This window comes from Marmota monax, unplaced genomic scaffold (assembly GCF_021218885.2).
Source record: "Marmota monax isolate L192 unplaced genomic scaffold, Marmota_monax_Labrador192_F-V1.1 WCK01_AAM20220418_F8-fsc00290, whole genome shotgun sequence".
NCBI classification, from domain to species: Eukaryota; Metazoa; Chordata; class Mammalia; order Rodentia; family Sciuridae; genus Marmota; species Marmota monax.
This window is the reverse complement of record NW_026692628.1, coordinates 1,349,857-1,370,085: the sequence shown is the minus strand read 5'-3', so window position 1 is coordinate 1,370,085 and position 20,229 is coordinate 1,349,857. Positions and strand designations below refer to the sequence as shown.

Genomic DNA, 20,229 nt, shown 5'->3' with positions numbered 1-20,229 from the left:
ATTTGTTAAAAGGACTCTTTTCTCCCATATATGTTTTGGCATCTTTGACTGTGTGTTTGTCTCTGTGTCTTCTATTCTGTACCATTGTTCTCTGTTTCTGTTTTCATGCCAGTACCATGTAGTTTTTATTACTGTAGCTCTGTAATATATAATTTGAAATCAGATATTGTGATTCCTCAAGCATTGCTTTTCTGGGCTTACAATTGCTTTAGGTATTCTGGGTCTTTTATTCTTCCAAAGGAATTTTAGGACGTTTTTTTTTTTTTTTTCTTTTTTGTACCGCGATTGAACTCAGGGGCACTCAACCACAGAGCCACATCACCAGCCCTATTTTTTTGTTTGTTTGTTTTGGTTTGTTTTTGTATTTTGTTTAGAGACAGGATCTCACTGAGTTGCTTAGTGTCTCACTGTTGCTAAGGCTGGCTTTGAACTCGTGATCCTTTGGCCTCAACCTCCAGAGCTGGGGAATTACAGGCATATGCCACTGTGCCTGGCTTGTTTTTTTCTTGTTCAGTGAAGAATATCCTTGGTATTTTGATGGGAATTGCTTTGAATTTGTATATTGATTTTGGTAATACAGCCACATTAATTCTGCCTCTCTATGAACATTGGAGGTCTTTTCATCTTCTGGGGTCTTCTTCAATTTCTTTCTTCAATGTTCTGTAGTTTTCATGGTAGAGGTCATTCCCCTCCATGGCTACATTTATTCCTAGTTTGTTTGTTTTTTTTTTTAGCTATTGTGAATGGAATAGTTTTTTCTTATTTCTTTCTCAGCATATTTATTTTGGTATATAGAAAATTTAATGATTTTTGTATGATGATTTTGTAAATTACTTCTTTGCCAAATTTGTTTATTTCATATCTAGCAGTGTTATGGTGGAATTTTTTGAATCTACCATATATAATAATAGGATCATATCATCTACAAACAGTGATGATTTGACTTTTTCTTTTCCTATGTTTATCTTTTATTTCCTTCTCTTTCCTAATCGCTCTGGCTAGAATTTCTAACACTATATTAAATAGGATTGGTAAGTATGGACATCCATATCTTGTCTCAGATTTTAAAGTAAATGCTTTCAAGTTTTCCCCATTTACTATGAGGTTGCCTTTGGATTAGGAGATTATTGTATTTAATTAAACACTATTAAGAATACTAAATATATTTTGAAAATATTAAATTATATAACTAATAATATGAGGCAAACAATCGGGAGATAATAGTTTGTTCTATTATTTCTGGGATGTGTACACATACACATATATACATATACACACATATACATGTATGTATGTATGTGTGAAACACGTGAGAAACACATATGCAAAAAACGTATAATCTGTGTTCAGTTTAATATGCAGCTTCCATTCTATAGTCATTAATGAGTTTTATAAAATGTGAATAGGTATATAGTATTCCATGTTACATGTCTTCTATATATGCTTAGTAATCCCTGTGCTATTGATTATAATTAATAACTTTCCATTCTTTCATAGTGTAGAATATAGTATATCCTTTGAACATGAACTTTAGTTATAATATTTTCATAGAATAAATTTCTAGGAAATTCTTAAAACCTTAAACTTTTAAGAAAATAGTACATGTTTCTCACTAGAAATACATTTTGATTTTTGCATATACTCACAAATTTATCTTTTTCAAAATACACTTACCCCAACTGAAAGATTTTATTTTCCCTTTTAATTTTATTATTGTCAATGTCATAGTGGTAAAACATAAGCTACTTTTTAAAGGGAAAAAATCCTGCAATGGCTGCAGGTTCTGATATTCACAGATGAGACATGAGTAAAGACATTTAGGCAGGTCAATTAGAGACATCAGCCAGCAAGTTACCATCATCAGCAGCAGAAAGTATGTTAATAACATTAATGAGAAAGAGCCTAGGTACTATCTCAACAGAGATCAACTTAGGGCATTACAGTCTAAGAAAATGCTTGCAATAAGTGCAAAGATTTACTTTTTCCTTAGTTATCATAGAGAAAATGTGAATTTAATGATTGATAATACTACATATTTTATAAATCACTTTATGGAAACATTTTTGTTTCCTTAAATATTTTAAAAAGACAGTTTTTTTGCATATAACTTTGCAAACATTACTATATGATGAGATAATACAGGTTATGTAGGCATAGAAAATCCTTCCCACAGGTTCTTCAGGATTAACTGTCAGGGTTACATGCATATAAATGACCTTATTCTAACAGAGCAATACATCCTTGTAGCTTCTTTCACTATGTACTGCATATTCACTGGCTTAAGCTTACACATTTATTCTTACAGATTTTTAATGAACCTACAATGTTTCATGTGGGTTTTAAAAACTAAGACTTCAATAAAATGAAAGAAAAGCTACTTAGCCATTTAGAGATTTCTCTTATGAATAAGAAAATGAATTTCAGCAAAATGAATTTGATTCATTAATAACAGCTGATGTCGTGAACTTTCAAAATGGTTAATTCAGAAACATACAAGATTTTACTTTCCCAAATGAACTTAACACTATGAGTACCAAGCATTGCTTCACTTGTAGAAGTTGAATCAGAGTTCTATGCAGAGTGTAAATAAAACTTCAACCTGGATGGGAGGAACCCAATCATTATACATGAGAATGTTTTTAAACCCTTGCAAAAAGGGGACTCTAGGGGCTGGAGTTGTGGCTCAGTGGTAAAGCGCTTGCCTCTCACATGTGAGCCACTGGGTTCCATCCTCAGCACCACATAAAAATAAATAAATAAAGATATTGTGTTCATCTACAACTAAAAAAAATATTTTTTTTTAAAAAAAGGGGGACTCTAAAACTGTTGTATTGATAGCATTGGCACCAAAACAAACATAAATACCAATAGAATAGAATACACAGAGACAAATCCATGCAAATGCAATCATCTACCACTCAACGGAGGTGCAAATAAAACATACATTGGAGAAAATATAGCCTTTTTAACAAACAGTGCTAAGGAAACTGGATATCCATATGTAGAATAAAACTGGATTCCTATCTCTCACTCTGCCAAAAATATAATTCAAAGTAAACTAAAGACCTAGGAATTACACCAGAAACTATACAACCTCTAGAAGATAATCTAGGTCCAATACTCCAACATACTGACACAGGTACTGACTTCTACACAAGACTCCTAAAATGCAAGAAACAAAACCAAAAATCAATAAGTGGGACAGCATCAATTTTTTAAAAAGTTCATAGCAAATGAAACAAAAGCCTAAAGAGAAAGCCTATAGAATGGGAGAAAAATCTTTGCCATCTGCTCCTAAGACAGGGGATTAATATCCAGAATATATAAAGAACTCAAAACTTAACAACAACAATAAATAGGGAAAAGAACTAAACATATACTTTCAAAAGAAGAAATATAAATGGCCAATGAATGTGAAAACATGTTCAGCATTCTTAGCAATCAGGGAATTAAAAATCAGAACTACATTGAGATTTTATTTCCACTCAGAATAGCAATTGTCAAGAATACAAATAATAAAAATGGCTGGCAAGGATGTGCGGGGAAAATGTACACTCATACATTGTTGATGGGACTGCAAATCACTGCAACCACTCTAGAAAGTAGTATGGAGATTTCTCAAGAAACTAAGAATGGAACCCCATGTGATCCAGTTATCTTGCTCCTCAGTATTTGTCCAAAAGAACTAAAATCAGCATACTATACGGATACAGCCACATCAGTGTTTATTGCAGTGCAATCCACAATACACAAATTATAAAACCAGCCCAGATGCCCAAACAGATGAATGGATAAAGAAAATGTAGTACATATGCACAAGGGAGTTTTACCCAGTCATAAAGAAGAAGGAAATTATGTCTTTTGCTGGTAAATTGTTGAAACTGGAGAACATCATGCTAAGTAATATAAGCTAGACTCAGAAAGTCACAGGTTGAATATTTTCTCTCCTATGTGGAAGCTAAACCAAATGAATGAGAAAAAAGTGGGGTGGGAAATTTCATGAAAATAGAAAAGAGACCAGTGGGATAGAGAAAGAGGATAGTGGGAATGGGAGGAAAAGGGGAAGGGAGGAACTGTGACATTAAATTGACCAAACTATCATATGTATGTATATATGGGAATATACTACAGTGGATTTCTTTTTTATGTATATCTATAAATCACTAATTAAATAGATAATTAGAAGGGACCACTAGAGAAAAGGGAACAGGGGGGAAGGAGATGGGGAGGGGATGGGGACTAAAATACAGCAAACTATATTCCATGCTTTGTATGAATATGTCAAAATGAACCCCAATATTATGTATAATTATAATGCAGTAAGAAAAGAAACTTTTAAATGCAGTGGAAAAAAAAGATTTATCATTGTGGCTATTTAATTGCCTCTCTTTATTTTAAATATAGATTTATCATAGTGTATCTAAAATATGCATAATGGTTCACAGTTTAAGATGTATACTCATACCCCTTGATTTTCATGTAAGGTATAATAATTATATATTTTACATGCAAGGAATATGTGGGAAAATGTGAAGAATAGAACTTGATCATTAAGAGCAATTTATCACTCATTAAGCTATTTAAGTGCCTCTCTGTATTTAAACTAAGAACATTAGAATGGTTATATGGTAGAGAAGAAAAGCATAAACACTCTACTTACCATTGTCCCAGCTACAGGAAGCAATGAATAATTACAATGTCCTAAATGAATAATATCTACAAAGCAAAATCATTGAATTTAGAGATACTTTTGATGACTTATGATCAAAAGAAAAGAACATTGTGCAAATAGTGATTTTTTCCTGCATTTTTAACAGAAGTGTTACACAGGACTATTGGAGCTTGAGTCAATATTCTTACAAGTGAATTATCACCAGTAACACTTACATTGAAAAAGTAAAAACAGATAGCAAGAATTAGTTTCCAAAAAGTATGTGACAAATTAAATTTCCGCTACAAGTGTGAAAGTTTAAATTTTATCAGATTCTTACTAACTCATTTCCTTCAGGTTAGTCGTGGTTGCTTTTCAGTGATGAAAGTGTAGTCTATTAGATTTTTAATTTTTTAAGCTCTGATAAGGCTGGGCTCCACTATTGTAAAATTTCAAGTACTTATAACTCAAATTCTTGAATATCATCATTACGAATATTTTTCATATTAGAACATATAGTTAACATTTTTATACCCTATTATACATCTTCTAATTTTAAAGCCCATTTTTCTAGGTTAAGAATTAAAAGTAAGAATTATGTATATATGAATATATTTTTAAATTATTGGCTCATATTTAGTTGCATTGATTTACAAGTTCACTCTCAAATTTTACAATAATATGATCTTTCAATATTTTTAACATCTATAAGTTTAGATATGTAAATATTTGCTTAAATATTTAGATATCCAAATATCTGCTTAATATTTAGCTATCCAAATATCTGCTTAACGTTTGCTTAATCTTCACACATTTGCTTAAAATTACATTTCCCCTTTATGATTCTTTTTAATGAGGTATACAAACAAAAATAACTATTAAATTAATACCACCAGAAATTTCCTTTCAGAAGTACTTTTTTAAAACATAACTATACTTACCTAATAATTATCCATATATAAATAGTTTAATATACTACTTCCAAACATTTCATCTGGCATTGAAATGCCAATATTAAGGCTCATCATTAGTTGTGTGAATTTCAGGTCATTAGTTAACTCCTCTGTGGTTCAGATTTATTAACTTCAAATGAGAATAATATCAACCACAAAATATGACTTTTAAGAATCTAATATATTAATACATTCTTAGTCCTTAGAAGAGGGATTCCCAACCTATTAGTCCCTTCAAAATATGTATTCAAATTACCTGGTATTATTACAAAAATGCCAATCCTGCCTTTAGCTCAGAGTCAAAGTTTCAAGGCAGCAAGGGACAGTGATATACAAGTATGTACATTTTCAAAACCAATTTTCCAGGATATTTCAACACACATTCAAGTTTGAGAACCACTACCTTAGAGGAGTTTCTAATACTCCCACAGTGCTATTATTACTGACTGTGGACCTACCTGATATTTGACACGTCTGGGCATAAATCAGTATATAAGGTACAAACCTCAGTTTCTATGACTGGGTACATCATGATGAATTTTCAACAAAAAATTACCAAGTCTGCTAAGAACAGTTAAAAACAGTCTATAGAAATAGGAGGACTAACTAAGACATGGCATAAATATTGTAATCAGACAAGAATTTTAAAAGGACAGTGAATACTATGTTGACTTTTAATAGGAATGTAAATAAAATGCAAGGACAGATGGACATAAAGTAGAGATATGGAAAAATCTAAGGAAGAATGACTTATGAGCTTACTAGTCAACTGGAAAGGGCAAAGGAAAGAATGCATGAAATAGTCTTTAGAAACTTCCCAAATAAATGCAAAGGTAAAAGACAATTCTAAAAAATTTAGCATCATTGGAATATTTTCCAATAGTATATTATATGCATTAGTATACCATAAATGAATGAAAGAAAGAACAAACAGAAAAAATACTTAAAATAATAATGCCAATAGATTTCCAAAATTAGTAAAACAAAAGACCACAGATTGAAGAAATTCAGAAAACACCAAAAAAATAAATAAAGAGAAAAACCATAAAACTGTACTTTAACATATTTCAAACATCAGAAGAAAATATTGAATAAGTCAAGACCAAAAAAAGTAAACACACAAAATACCTTAAATACAGAGGAGCCAGGGTAACAATAACTGCAGAAGCCTATCAGAAACCTTCCAGAGAGCAGGGTGAAATATTTAAAATGTGTAACACACACATACAGTATCCTATAAATTTTATTTATTTATTTTTGGTACTAGGACTTGAACTCAGGGCACTCAACCACTGAGCCACATCCATATCCCCAGCCCTTTATGTATTTTACTTAGAGACAGGGTCTCATTGAGTTGCTTAGGGCCTTGCTAAGTTCTCAGGCTGGCTTTGAACTGGCAATCCTCCTGCCTCAGCCTCCTGAGCCACTGGGATCACAGGTATGTGCCACCATGCCGGTGATAATATATTCAGCAAAATTTATCTTCAAATGCAAAGGAATATCAAGAGTCTAAACCAATCTAGAAGTTCATTGCCAATATAACTACTCAACAAGAAATATTAAACTAAGTTCTTTGGGAAAAAGGAAGGAAAATGGCATAAGCCAGAGACTCAGGTCTACAAAAAGAAAATAAGAGCAACTGCGATGGGAGAAAATTGAAGGAAAACAAAGGTTTTTTTTTTTTTGTTTGTTTGTTTGTTTTACTATTCTCAACTGAATTAAGAAATAGCTGCAAAAGTAATGTGTTGGGAGATTCACTTGTATAATATATAGCTAAATGAAATGAATTAAAATATTGAAGGTGGCATGGGGGAGTATTTGTTATAAGGTACCTGTATTACATGGGAAGCTCTATAATGTTACTTGAAAGTGCACTTACATTCATTAAAAATATATATCGGCTTACAACTTTTGAAAATAAAGTTTACATTCTGACAGATAAAATAGAATCATAAAAATCTCAACAAAAACAGAAAAGGTAGAATAATGGGAACAAAGAATAGAAATGACAAATATAAACCAGTTATATATAAGGTAGACACTAGACAGTGATCTAAATATATTTATAACAACTTCAAACATGAATTGTCTAGATACTCCAATTAAATATGAAAAATTATTAATTTTAATAGTTTTTGGTAGAGGTTTGGGGTTTTCTATATTTCAGATCATGTCAGTGACAATTTGACTTTTTTTTTTCCAGTTTGGACAACTTAATATTTCTTTCTTTCCTGATTGCTTTGGCTAGAACTTCCAACACTATGTTGAATAAAATGGTGAAAGGGAGGATGCTTGTCTTGCTTGCAATCTTAGAATGTTGTTAACTTTGCACCATTCAATATAAAGTTAACTCTTAGCTTATGGAATTGATTTTGTTGAGGTATGATCCTTTGTTAATTCTATTTGTTAAGCCTGTTTTATCCTGAAGGATGTGAAATTTATTAGATGTATTTTCTTTATCTGTTGAAATGTCCACTTTTTTAGAGATATTGTATTACTGATCCAATCCTATTGCCTTGTCTGTTTAGATTTTCTCTCATTATGATGTGGTCTTGATGAGGTGTATGTGTTTAGGAATTTTTCTATTTCTTCCAGATTATCAAGTTTTTCAGAATATAGTTATTCAAAATAATCTCTAATATTCTTATTTGTTTTAAAACTATAATATTTTCCTTTCATTTATGATTTTGATTCTTCTCTCTCCTTTTCTATTTCATTTGTTTCATTGATTCTTTGTAATTTTTATTTAGTTTCCGTTTCATTGATTTTTGCTCTAATATTTATTACTTGTTTCCATATACTGATTTTGGGTTTAGTTTGTACTTTTTGTTATAGTTTCTTGAGATTCAGTGATAGCTTGTTTATCTGAGACTTTTCTATATTTTTGATGTGAGAATCAATTACTACATACTCCTCTTTTAGTACTTATTTTTATTTATTGCATAGATTTTGTTGTGTTTCCATCTTCATTTGTTTCATGAAATATTTTAAGATGTTCTTCTTGATCTCTTCTTTCATCCATTGAGTCTTCCTCTGCCTTTAAGTCTAGTAATATTTTTATATTTGTGTGTTCTGATATTGGATGCATATATATTTAGAATTATTTACTTTTGCTGAATTTGCCCCTTTATCATATAATGTTCTTCCTTGTATTTTAATATTTTTTTGAGAGGGGTACCGAGGATTGAACTAAGAGAAACTCAACCACTGAGCCATACTCTCAGCCCGATTTTGTGTTTTATTTAGAGACAGGTCACACTGAGTTGCTTAGTGCCTTACTTTTGCTGAGGCTGGCTTTGAACTCCTGATCTTCCTGCCTCCACTTCTGAGCTGCTGGGATTACAGGCATGCAACTCTTCATCCTACTTTTTACTTTTTTTTTTTTAATTTAAAGTCTATTTTATCTGACATGTATATTCCTAGGTTTGCTGTTATTGATACTATTGTTTTGTTTTATTGTGTTGTGTTTTAGTTTTCATGGGTATTAGATGATCTTATTCTATTCCTTCACTTTCAGTCTATGTGTGTTCTTGGAGGTGAAGTTAATTTCTTGTAATTAGCACATAGTTGAGTCTTTTTAAAATCCATCCAACCACTTTCTCTTTTAATTGGACAATTTAGTCCATTTTAATTTAAGGTAATTATTAATAAATAAGGTTTTACTTTAACCACATGTAACTTGTTTTCTAGTTTAGAGTTCCTGTCTTTCTCCTTGTCCCATACCCTTCCTTGGTGATTAAGTAATAACTTTAATAATGTGTTTTGTTTTCTTAATTTTTGGTTTGTGTATTACATATTTTTGTTTTGTGGTTACCATGTGCATATATTTTGATTATAACTAGCTATTTTTGAAATAATAGCAACTTCACATGATCATAAGAACAGAAATGAGAAAAAATATAATAAAACTCTCTTTCATTCTTCCCTACATTTTGAATTTTTGATACATTTTACAACTTTGTCTATTACTTAACACATTAATGCAGATGCTATTGTTTTGAATTCTTTTTTTTACTCTTCATATTAAAAATACAAATGTTTTATACACCATGCTTACAATATTAGAGCCTTCTTAGTTCGTTTCTATAATCACTCTTACCATTATTTAATACCTTATTTTTCTCTTATTTGTTACTGTCTCTTTCAATTTGAAGAACTACCTTTTTCTTGTTGAACAGGTCTGATAGACCTACATTCTCTCAGCTATTGTTTGAGAAATTCTTTTTCCCTCCTTCATTTCTAAAAGATGGTTTCCATGGGAAGTGTTCTTGATTAACGTTTGTTTTTAATATAGTGAAAACCTCATGCCACTCTCTTCGGTTCTATAAGGTTTCTGCTGAGATGTCACCTGTCAGGCTAAATTCAGGCACCCCATGTACTATTTGTCTTTCCTCTTGCAGCCTTGTGAAACTTCTTTTTATCTTTCACCTGTGAGAATTTCATTATGAGATATGTTGGGGTATACTTGGTTGAATAAAATCTGACTGGTGACCTTTAACTTTCTGTACCTAGATATTTGTATTCTTCTCTAGGTTTAGAAAGTTTTCTGTTATTATTTATTTGAATAACTTTTACCCCTTTGTCATTCTCAAGTCATTCTTAAATCCCAGTAACCAGAATATTTACTATTTTAAAGCTTTCCCAATATTCTCATAAGCTTTCTTCATTCTTTTTCATTCTTTTTCCCCTTCAGCCTGTCTTTTGAGTTATTTATTGTTTGATGTTTCCTGTTAGTGATACAATCTATCAAGTTTTTAATTTTTCTGAATGTGTTTTTCAGCTCAAGGATTTTGCTTTGATTTTTATAAGTTGTTTCCATCTCTTTGTTTCCTGTTAGAGCATTGAAATGTTTCTCTGTTTTCTTCAAGCTCTTTGTTTCCTTAAAACAGCTGTCCTCTGAGTGTTTTCCTATGTTGATTACTATGCAGTTTCAGTCACCTTATTTTAAACTCTAGATGAGGTCAGAGTTTCCCAAGAACTCTTGATCTTTGTTAGCATGAGACATCATTTGGGAATTTAAGGATCAGTATTTATTCTAGTGACCTAATCTAGCTTTGTGCCTGCTTTTCCAGAGTCTAAGAAGGTTGCTCATTTTGTCTAAGGCTATAACTGCTTCCACTATTTTCTCAGTGGATTATGCTCAGGTCCAGATTTGCCAAGAGTTTGCTATTGGTGTGTAGTCACTATTCCAGTATTAGATGGCAATCAAAGCCTTGATTTTTCCCTAATACTCTGTCGGTATATTGCTCAGAAAGAAACAGGAGGGTACCTAGAGAGGGTAGAGTGTCCTCACAGGCTTCTCCCTGGGACCGGAATACTCCTGGATGCCTTGTCCATTGTTGCTGACCTATGGTGAGATACTTTAGGATTTTGTACTGTTTGGGGCAGAATCACCATGGATAGATCAGCTCCAGGATCCTATACCACACCTTTGGCCACCAACACCACTAAGCTGTGTCATATTCTGAGCCCACAGCCCACCAATACAAGCAGAACACTAGGTGCTAACCAAGGTCCACACTTCTATGGGACGCCTATTGCTGAGGTAGATTCATGACCTAAGGTCACTGCCTCAAGTCACATGTGAGGCTAGCTAGAACAGAAGTCTCAGAGACTGGAGCCATGTGTTGCCCCTGGCACTGGAGCTGAGCCAGAGGCTGTTCACAGGCAGATCTGGGGATGTGGGCCATTAGGAACTGCACAGGGTTTGTTTTAATCAGTCTGGCACTAAATTCCAGGTCAATATTTTGGCTTCCTATGTCATCCCACAACCAGTGATGGTGGTCTTGCACTAAACTCTGTTGCCTGAGATACAGTGTTGACAGAAGCAGATTCTTGGCTACCTGGCTGAATCTCATAGCCACAACAAACTGCACACTCTTAGTTACATTAAGGTCCATGCAGCAGCAGGCAGTGATACAATCCAAAACCCAGTTCTGTCTCACTGGGGAGCAGGCCCATGCCAGCTGCCAAAGCAGTTATTGACACCCATTTATGAGCACTAGACTCTTGTGCCAGCCAACGTTGTGGATAGATGGTGGAGGAAGTCTTTTTGCTGCTTGGCCTAATGCAATTTTAATGGCTAAGTCTGAAGGTTGAGGTCATGGAACTTGTCAAGCACAGGGTTTCACAGTGATCAGCCTGGGTTTCAGATCTGAGACATGGACATAATTTCTCCTCTCCAAAAGGAAGAAGCACCTCTCCTAGTGCTGGGTTCCTGGGAGTTGCGAGGAGCGAATGATACAGCGAACTCATTTCTTCTTGCCTTCTTCAATACTTTGTTTCATTCTGTTGTACTAAAAACGGGCACTATGATCTCTCACCCAACTTTCTTAGGTCTTTTGCTAGTAGTTTGGTGCAGGAATATCTATTCAACTTGGTGTGTCTATGGGGAGAGATTGCCAGAGATTCACCACTGTAGTGCTCTGCCCAAGGGAACTATTATTTTTAAAGCATACCATACCTCCCTTTATGAGTCAATAAGTAAAATAAAACTTTACTCCAAGAAATAATGGAAGTTCTGTACTCACAAGTTTTTATTGTTAACCTCATTGGTACAGATCACCTGGTAGTGAAAATACCACAGGACCTGGCTTTTTTGAGACACAATGGGGACACATCCTTCAGTTCATCTTTCTAGCCTATGAGAAAGCAATTGGGCTTTTCGTCACTTTTCTCCTAAAACCTACTTACATAATTAAGATACACATTGAGATAAAGGTGCATGGCTTTTACTCCAAGTGTTGTCATGATCTCTGAAGTAATTTTGGAAAATTCAAAGGATTAATTATAGATTTTTGGTGCTATTTGCTATAAGGTGTTTAAACCTGCTGAGGTCAAGGATCTGTAGTCTCATAATAATAAATCTCAAGTTTAGTATAGCTTATTTATTTCATACTACTTCATATTATGGCTTGAACTAAGACATAAACTAGGAAGTAGAAAAAAAATGAATACTTAGAAATATTTCCTATTTGGATTTTTTGATCTAATGTTTTGGGGAGGTATGATTTCAATATAAAGAGGTTGTAATGACCTGACTAAAGGGAACATCATTTTCTTCACATGATGATACTTCAGTAATTCCCTACATAGGTGGATACAGCTACCTGCTATAACCAAATCACCACTGATGAGAATGATATGCTGAATCAATGGTGCATTAATGATTAAAGTGCTATTTCTGCTTATAAATTCTGGTAGAGAAAATTGAGTCATACTCTCCAGGCACATGTGGAAAAAGGCCATAGTTTGTTAGAACCTATGCTAAATGTAATTTTACCGAAATAGATTTTACACCCATTAAAGCTAGAAAGCATATCAAATCATTCTGGACACACATGCTGCTCTACTTACATTATTTTGAAATGTTTTCAGAATACAACAAACAAAAAGCTACCACTCTATCATCTCCTGGTTATCATAATTACATTATAAAACAAAGATCTCATTTGTAATCCTCATTAGTTTTAGGAGACTATAGAGTTGTGTCACTTGATGAAAATCTATGCCAAATTGTTCTGTGAAATTCAGAGTTATTCTCATTTTGCAGGCACATAAAATGCTATCATTATCTAACAGTATGATGTTTCTCATATTCTGAAGTGCCAGGGAAAATTTGTTTTATTACAAGAGACAAGATACACTAACCTCAAAAAAAAATCTTTATATTACTGAACTGTTCTTTCAAATGTTTAACTTGGATAGAGGACCTACACACCTCTGTGTTCAAGGTCATCACAGAGTCAAGAATCCAGAGCTGCTGAAAATTGAATCAAAGCATACACCTTGAAAGAAGCAAGGTGAATGTTGTCTTTTGGAATTGACTCCAACAGTAAAAGCTATTTGCAGTTTTCTTTTATGAGATGAGCACATGGTTAAGAATCTGGGACCATACTGTGGGTAAAAGGCACAAAGAACACTGGCTTCTCTTTCGTCCTCTTCCATGTCACTGGAGTTCCCCAGGCTTTTCTGGTTGAAAGTCATATGTTCTGCATTATTTTTTTAAAGGTGGAATCACATTCCACACAGGCTTTTCCTTTCTTTTCATTTACTTAAAGCAGAATTAGTCTGGCTCTGATGTATTTGCAGGTCTTTGTCATTATGTCCTCTGGTTTGCCATATCACAGTGACAGGAGAAGCCTGATGAAGGCAAGGTAGATCTACATAGACAGTGACATTTAAGAGAATGTTGTACCTTTGACTCATCTTTATGAAAGCCCTGATAAGCAAAATGACTAAGCCTTATGGATTGAGAGGTTAGCAAGAATCACGTTTTAGGACTTTTCAATCTGCTACAATGCAAATCAACAATGAAAAATTATAAAATGGATACAAGTAAGTAAAAAAAGAGTGGGCCAGTGTAGCTAACTGGAGTGAGCATTGTTCTTACAGAGAGGGTTGATATGTGAAGGTCAAGCTGCTTTCACAGATTGAAGAATTATTTATGTTGGAGGACTCAGAGTAATAGGCTACTGCCTTCTCATGTGATAAATCCAATGAATAAGTAACATTCTATGCCACATATTTCTTACGGCCTCATTTGATTCACCCTAGACCTGGTTGTAGTATGGTGGTAATATGCAGGTGAAGGAACCTATTGCCTACTTGTATACACATAATTCCTTTCCCTCAATAAAAGAAATATATAAACCATGGCTATTAGTTTATCTAAACACCCTTCAAATATCAATCATGCATAACATGACAGTAGATCATGGTACAGAGCAACAAGAAAACATATCTGCCATTCAATTATATATGGAGAAATATAATGACGTTATATAATCACAATTAACACTGGAAGCTATTTGGAGGTAGAAAGCCGCCTGTGAATGGGCAGTGTAAAAACATTATTCCGGGATCATCACATTCTTTCTAGTCGCAGGTCATCTAAGTGACAATTACATAGATGGGTGCAAATATGATCTAATTTAGGGAAATGATTTAGTTACAGGTGACCAACATTAGTCCCAATCTGGCTCAATTATAAAAATGTATTTGTTTACTTTAGAAAAGATTTAAATCTCATCAAAAACTCCCTCAATCCCACATCTGAACTTTTTGCTTTTGTTGCTTTAGTTGTTTCATTAGGCTTCCTGGAATGTCTTTTCTTTCTACTTACAATGTACAAAATATTTCTTTGTAATTGGACAAATATTGGTAGTGTTCTCACTCATCATATACTGGCATTCTATCTTGTAATGGAAGATAGAGGGTGTCTTTTGAGAAAGTAAACAGAAGTTCTGCATCCAATTCTGTTTTATTGCACAAAATTGGGCTATGTTTGCCAAGGACATTGTTAGCTTAATCTATATAGCTGAGAAGGGCAAATTTAATGCTATCAGATTTTATGGCTGAGAACAGGGACATACAAAAGGGAAGCAAAGACTAGAAAGAAAGAAATGGACAATGTCAAAAGAGCCTGGGAGCTTATCTGAAAGAACTGCCAATGACCAAATCTGGAATAATTTTAGCAGTATTAGAATTAATGATGAATAGTACATTGTTTAACCAAAGAATAAAATAAATATCCATGGATGCTTAGATGTATAAATAAATAATTGAATGATACAAATAAATGGGAAGAATGGACAATTTTTCTTCAAAAAGAATTCAAATTAAAGGAAATTAAAACATCATCATGCGAACTCCACACTAATATATCCTGTAGACAAGATACATATCAATGTATATTACTGAGCAAAAGTTAAAGGGAAAATGAAATATATACAAATTCTCAAAATATCTCTTCCATGAAAGTTATTAATTATAAAGGAATAATAACTATAAATTCGAAAAAATTTGCATTTAACATCTTAACCACATGATAGAATTTAGTGTTACCCAAAATAAGATTTAACATTTTGATCCCTTACACTGAGAAAGATATGCCACATTTCTAATATTCTACCCAATACTACATAACTTCCATATTGCTATAAAGATATCATCATCTCAAATTGAAAGGATTTCTAATAATAACTGAAGAGTATTCCAAAGTTTCAAAGTCATGATAAGCAAGGAAAGGCTGAGGACTTGTCATGTATGCAGGAAGATGAGGGAGACATAACAACTGAATGCTAGGTGGAAGCCTGGCTTGTCCCTGACATTTGCTGAAATGATTAATGACACTACCTCAGCCATGGTTCTGGTTAGCCTCAACTCACCAGCCAGGTAGTTCAATGACAGAATCACCTTAGGCTTCCTCTTTGTGAGATAACATGTAGTCTATAAATCTATGCTGTATCCAGCAGTCCTAGTGAAATGCCTCACGCCAATGTAAAGGTCAATATCAAAACTTCTAGAGAAAACCACCTGGCTTTCTAAGGTAGACCCTGAAGGTTTAAATCAAAATCTGATATTTGTGTTTAGAACCCTGGGAGGCATGGCTAAGGTCAATACTTCATTTCAACTTCCTGTTGTTACTTGAAGTCCTCTTGATAGTAGTCTTAATAAATGCTGTATAAAGAAGCAAATGGGTTTGTTTCTAGATTCCACTGCTCATAGGAATTAGTGGGCCCAATGGAATGGCATATTTATTGGAAAATTCGTCACAAACCAAGACAGTATAGATATAAGAAGTGGATATTGTTCAACAAACATTTTCCATATCTAATGTATTTCTGTACAACTTTAGAGCAGGACATTTGATGCCTTTGCTCAAGATTGTCATTTTATGGGTGACTTTAACAACCTTGGCATGTTGAGACAGTGTCTCTATTTAGAGCAAAGGACAGCTTTGTTTACTAAATATAATAAATATAGTACCTCCCCAAGAGCTGTCAGGTAGGTTTACCACACATTGTAAAAGTTCAGACTCTCTAAACTTGTAGTTCTTCAATAATGCATCTTACTAAGTCTCAGGGAACAGGTAAAATGCTTAGACTCTAGCCACTGTTTTGTTGTGATTGTAATAGTCATTTTTCCTATAAAGAGAATGACATATATCCTCCGAGTAGTTTTGGCAGGTGAACTTGATAATGTACAGTATGGTAAAATCTCAAACCCTTCACAGTTGGTAATACATTCTATAACCTATTATTTCTTATCATAATATGATATATTGATAATCAAGAGCAAATTGAGGGCTCTGTGTGTGATTAATATGATTATGTAGAGTGAACACTATATTTTAATGGGAGGTATTTTTCTAGTAACATTTAACTTACCTTTTTTCTCATATCTTTAATTAAACAGCTCTCATTTATGCCAACATTAAGTTTCTAATTATTAAATAATTTCTATATACTGGACTTTTCTGTACATTGAACATTTTGATCACTTCTTTTTACTTTAAAATTTCCCTTGGTGTCTGCAACATTTCATCTTCTTATTCTATTCATAGTTTTTTAGCTATTTATCCCTTTTCAAAGAAATCTATTCTTACAAAAACATTATTTTCCCAAGAGGTGCCCAACCTCAAACTTTATTCTTCCTAAATTGAACTTATCAAGTATGTGTTTTTTACTCATATATTGACACAGCTCTAGATTATCCTCTTCTTTGGTCCAACTGCCTGCTAGATAACTCTTTCAGAAAATTCAAACATAATATGTTCAAGACTGAACTTAAAATCTCTTGTATTTAAAAATGTGTAGTTACATTTTTTTGTTTGTTTCATTAGTTGGTCACATGATCCATTCACGCCTGGAATGCTTTCTTGGACTTCTTCATTCCCTTCCCATATCTTTTCAACAGCCTACTCCTCCTGAGCATTTTCAAGTTGTCCCTGTCTTCACCATCCTTACTGCTTCTGAATTGCTCTCATAGGTTGCTTTCTGGCTTGTTCTGTAGTGCTCAAAATTAGCTTCCCTGTTGCTGCCAGAAATTGATCTCCCTGCAGATGCCCATAGAATAAAATGAAAATTACCCCTGAATTCAAGAACCTCTGTGAGCTGGTCCCTGCCTCCTTTAAAGCTTGTTTTCTGACACTTCCTCTGCATTGAACTCTGTGGCCAAGCAATAGTAAACTATGAGTGTCTATTTCTATTCCTGCAAGTGTACACAAGCAGAACACTCAGCACTCTATCCCTTGGAGTGCTCATGTGCCTAGATTATTTCCCTTTTTTCTACATTTCCAGGAAAGAAAGATATTCTTCTTTTAAGAATCACAGTTAACACTATATTCAGAAAACTTCACTAGTGCTAATAACTCACTGAGTCCATTATTTGGTATTAAATTCCTTATTTTTGATACACTCATGGTGTGTTGTGGTGTTGCGAATTCTTCTCGGGCATGGTGGCACATGCCTGTAATCCCAGAAGCTCTGAATGCTGAGGCAGGAGGATCCCCAGCTTCAGCAAAAAGCAAGGCGCTAAGCAACTCAGTGATACCCTGTCTCTAAATAAAATATAAAAAAAGGGTTGAGAATGTGGCTCAGTGGTTGAGTGCCCCCAAGTTCAATTCCCAAAACTCAAAAAACAAACAAAAAACCACATAGTGATTTTTGATCATGTATTTATCTTTCTACCCTCCTAACCCTCTTAAGTTGGTGAATTCCTTCATTAGATGAAGCCAGACTTATTCATCTTTCCTGGTTTTGTTTATTTTTTTTTCTTGTTTTGTTCTTATATAATTCGATGACTGGAACAAGCTTATCAATTCAAAAAACATTTGAAGAGAGTGAATGAATGCAAGGGATACCATATCTATATCTGTATCTATCCATATGCACACACAAACACATATAAAATCAGCTCTTCTATAACTTAAGATTGACTTTATCATTTTGACTTTTCTGCAGCAGTACTTATGCCCTAGCTGTCTGGAATGCCCTTTAGCAGAGGTAGCAGAATTCAGTCACTATATTTAGCTAGCTGACTTGAGAGTCTGTGTGAAGCTACTTCAAACTCATTTCTAATTCATTTATTTTAACAGCCAGAGTGTTTCTTTAAGCCAATCCTGCCCTATGCTTTACTCCTAAGCAAATGTAGGCCTTGCAACAGCAGTAATGCTACATAACTCTTATCTCCTAAGCACCAGCTATTTAGCAAATAATTCATGTGATCAGTTTTACTTCTTTGATTGAATATTGCTGTAATAATTGGATGCACACTTACTACTGGACATGAACATTAAATATATGTGCATAGTGGTAAAGCAGATTGTGCACCTTTTAGACATAGCACAGCACATGTATTACCAACAGATATTTACATGTAGCAGATAAATACGTAAAATATTCATCATATTATCAAAGCCAACATAAACATTCTTCAGAAATAACTAATTCATCATAACTTCTGGTATGCCAAAACAGCCATGTTTTAAAATATCTATAAGTTTAAACATGTATAATTTATGTGTTTCTACATGAAAACAGCTTTAAAGTCTGAAAATTCCAAGAACAATTTAAGCCATACTTTTAAAGCTATTTAAGGGTAGCTAAAATATGGTAACAAATTAAAACACTACTTATATTTTACAAACAAGTATTAAACAAATTTGGCTTTATCAAAAATTTTGAATCCTGAATAATAAACACCAACGTTCACTGACATTCACTGTACTATACAGACTTATATTGGCCCAGTAGAAGATCACAGTGAGACCAAATTGATATAAAGGAAAAAATAGGGGAAATATTTTGACTTGAAAAATTTTTTTCAAAATAATAATAAATTTTATACTAAAAAGTGATTTTAATTTTATACTGAAACTAGACCTCTTTCGATGTCTTTAAATTCCTATTTACTTATAAATATAATTTTTACATAAATACATTTGGAAATGAATCATTACTTTTAGGCTAATAAAGGCAATCACTATCTGATAAACCCTTACTATAAATTCCTAGTTCTTACATGATATTATTTTTAACAGGTTTAAACCTTTTTTTGAAAACTTTCATATCTAGACTGTCACTAATTTTGTTTTTATTTTTTCAGCTTTACAAATTATTTATTTTTAAAGATGAGGACTTCTTGTCATTTGCAATTATTTACACATTGAGGTTTCTGCCCCATAGATTATGTGTAGCTCTATAAGAATATGGGAAAAATTACTAAAAACATGTTTTAATATTCTTGTTCTTTATCAATACAAGTAGAACTAAATTTGATTATACTTGCAATGGGATCTTGCACAGACTAAAATACTGATTTTTTATCTTTGCCTTTTAAGCTGTAAACTCCAGTGAGCCTATGTTGGTTAATTATTAAATATTTATATTTCATCTAAAAATGTGCCAGTCAGTATCTGAGTTCTTTTTTCTTATGAGAAAAGTTTGTCACTAAATGATAGATTTTCCTTTTGTCTCCTGATAGAAAGCAAATGTAGAGCTTTGCTAATGTAGTTACATGAAGAATATTTTAAATTATTTCTTAATATTCTTCTTATATTGGAAGATATGCATGATTCAAAAATTTGAAATATTGTCTAGTTTTTGGAGCAATATACAAGTTGAAAGACGGAAAATAAAACACCAACCTGGTATATCTTAATCTACGTGTGAATGGTAGGGATGAGGCCATGTGCTGATTGGGAGAAAAAAAAACTGCCAGAGAAAAATAGGGAGTCACCAAATTTGAGTTATGTACAGACATAAAATCAGATTCAAGGCTGAGATCAAGATTACCTAGAACCGACAAATCAAGGAAATTAAAATAACTCAGAAGAAAGTA

At 33.2% G+C, this 20,229-nt stretch overlaps 1 long non-coding RNA gene across 1 annotated transcript in view; it reads right to left on the bottom strand.

Moving 5' to 3' along the window:
• The window catches only part of LOC131424234 (uncharacterized), a 243,710-nt gene that overhangs the window by 9,970 nt on the left and 213,511 nt on the right, over positions 1-20,229 (bottom strand). The gene's annotated exons all lie outside the window — the stretch shown is intronic.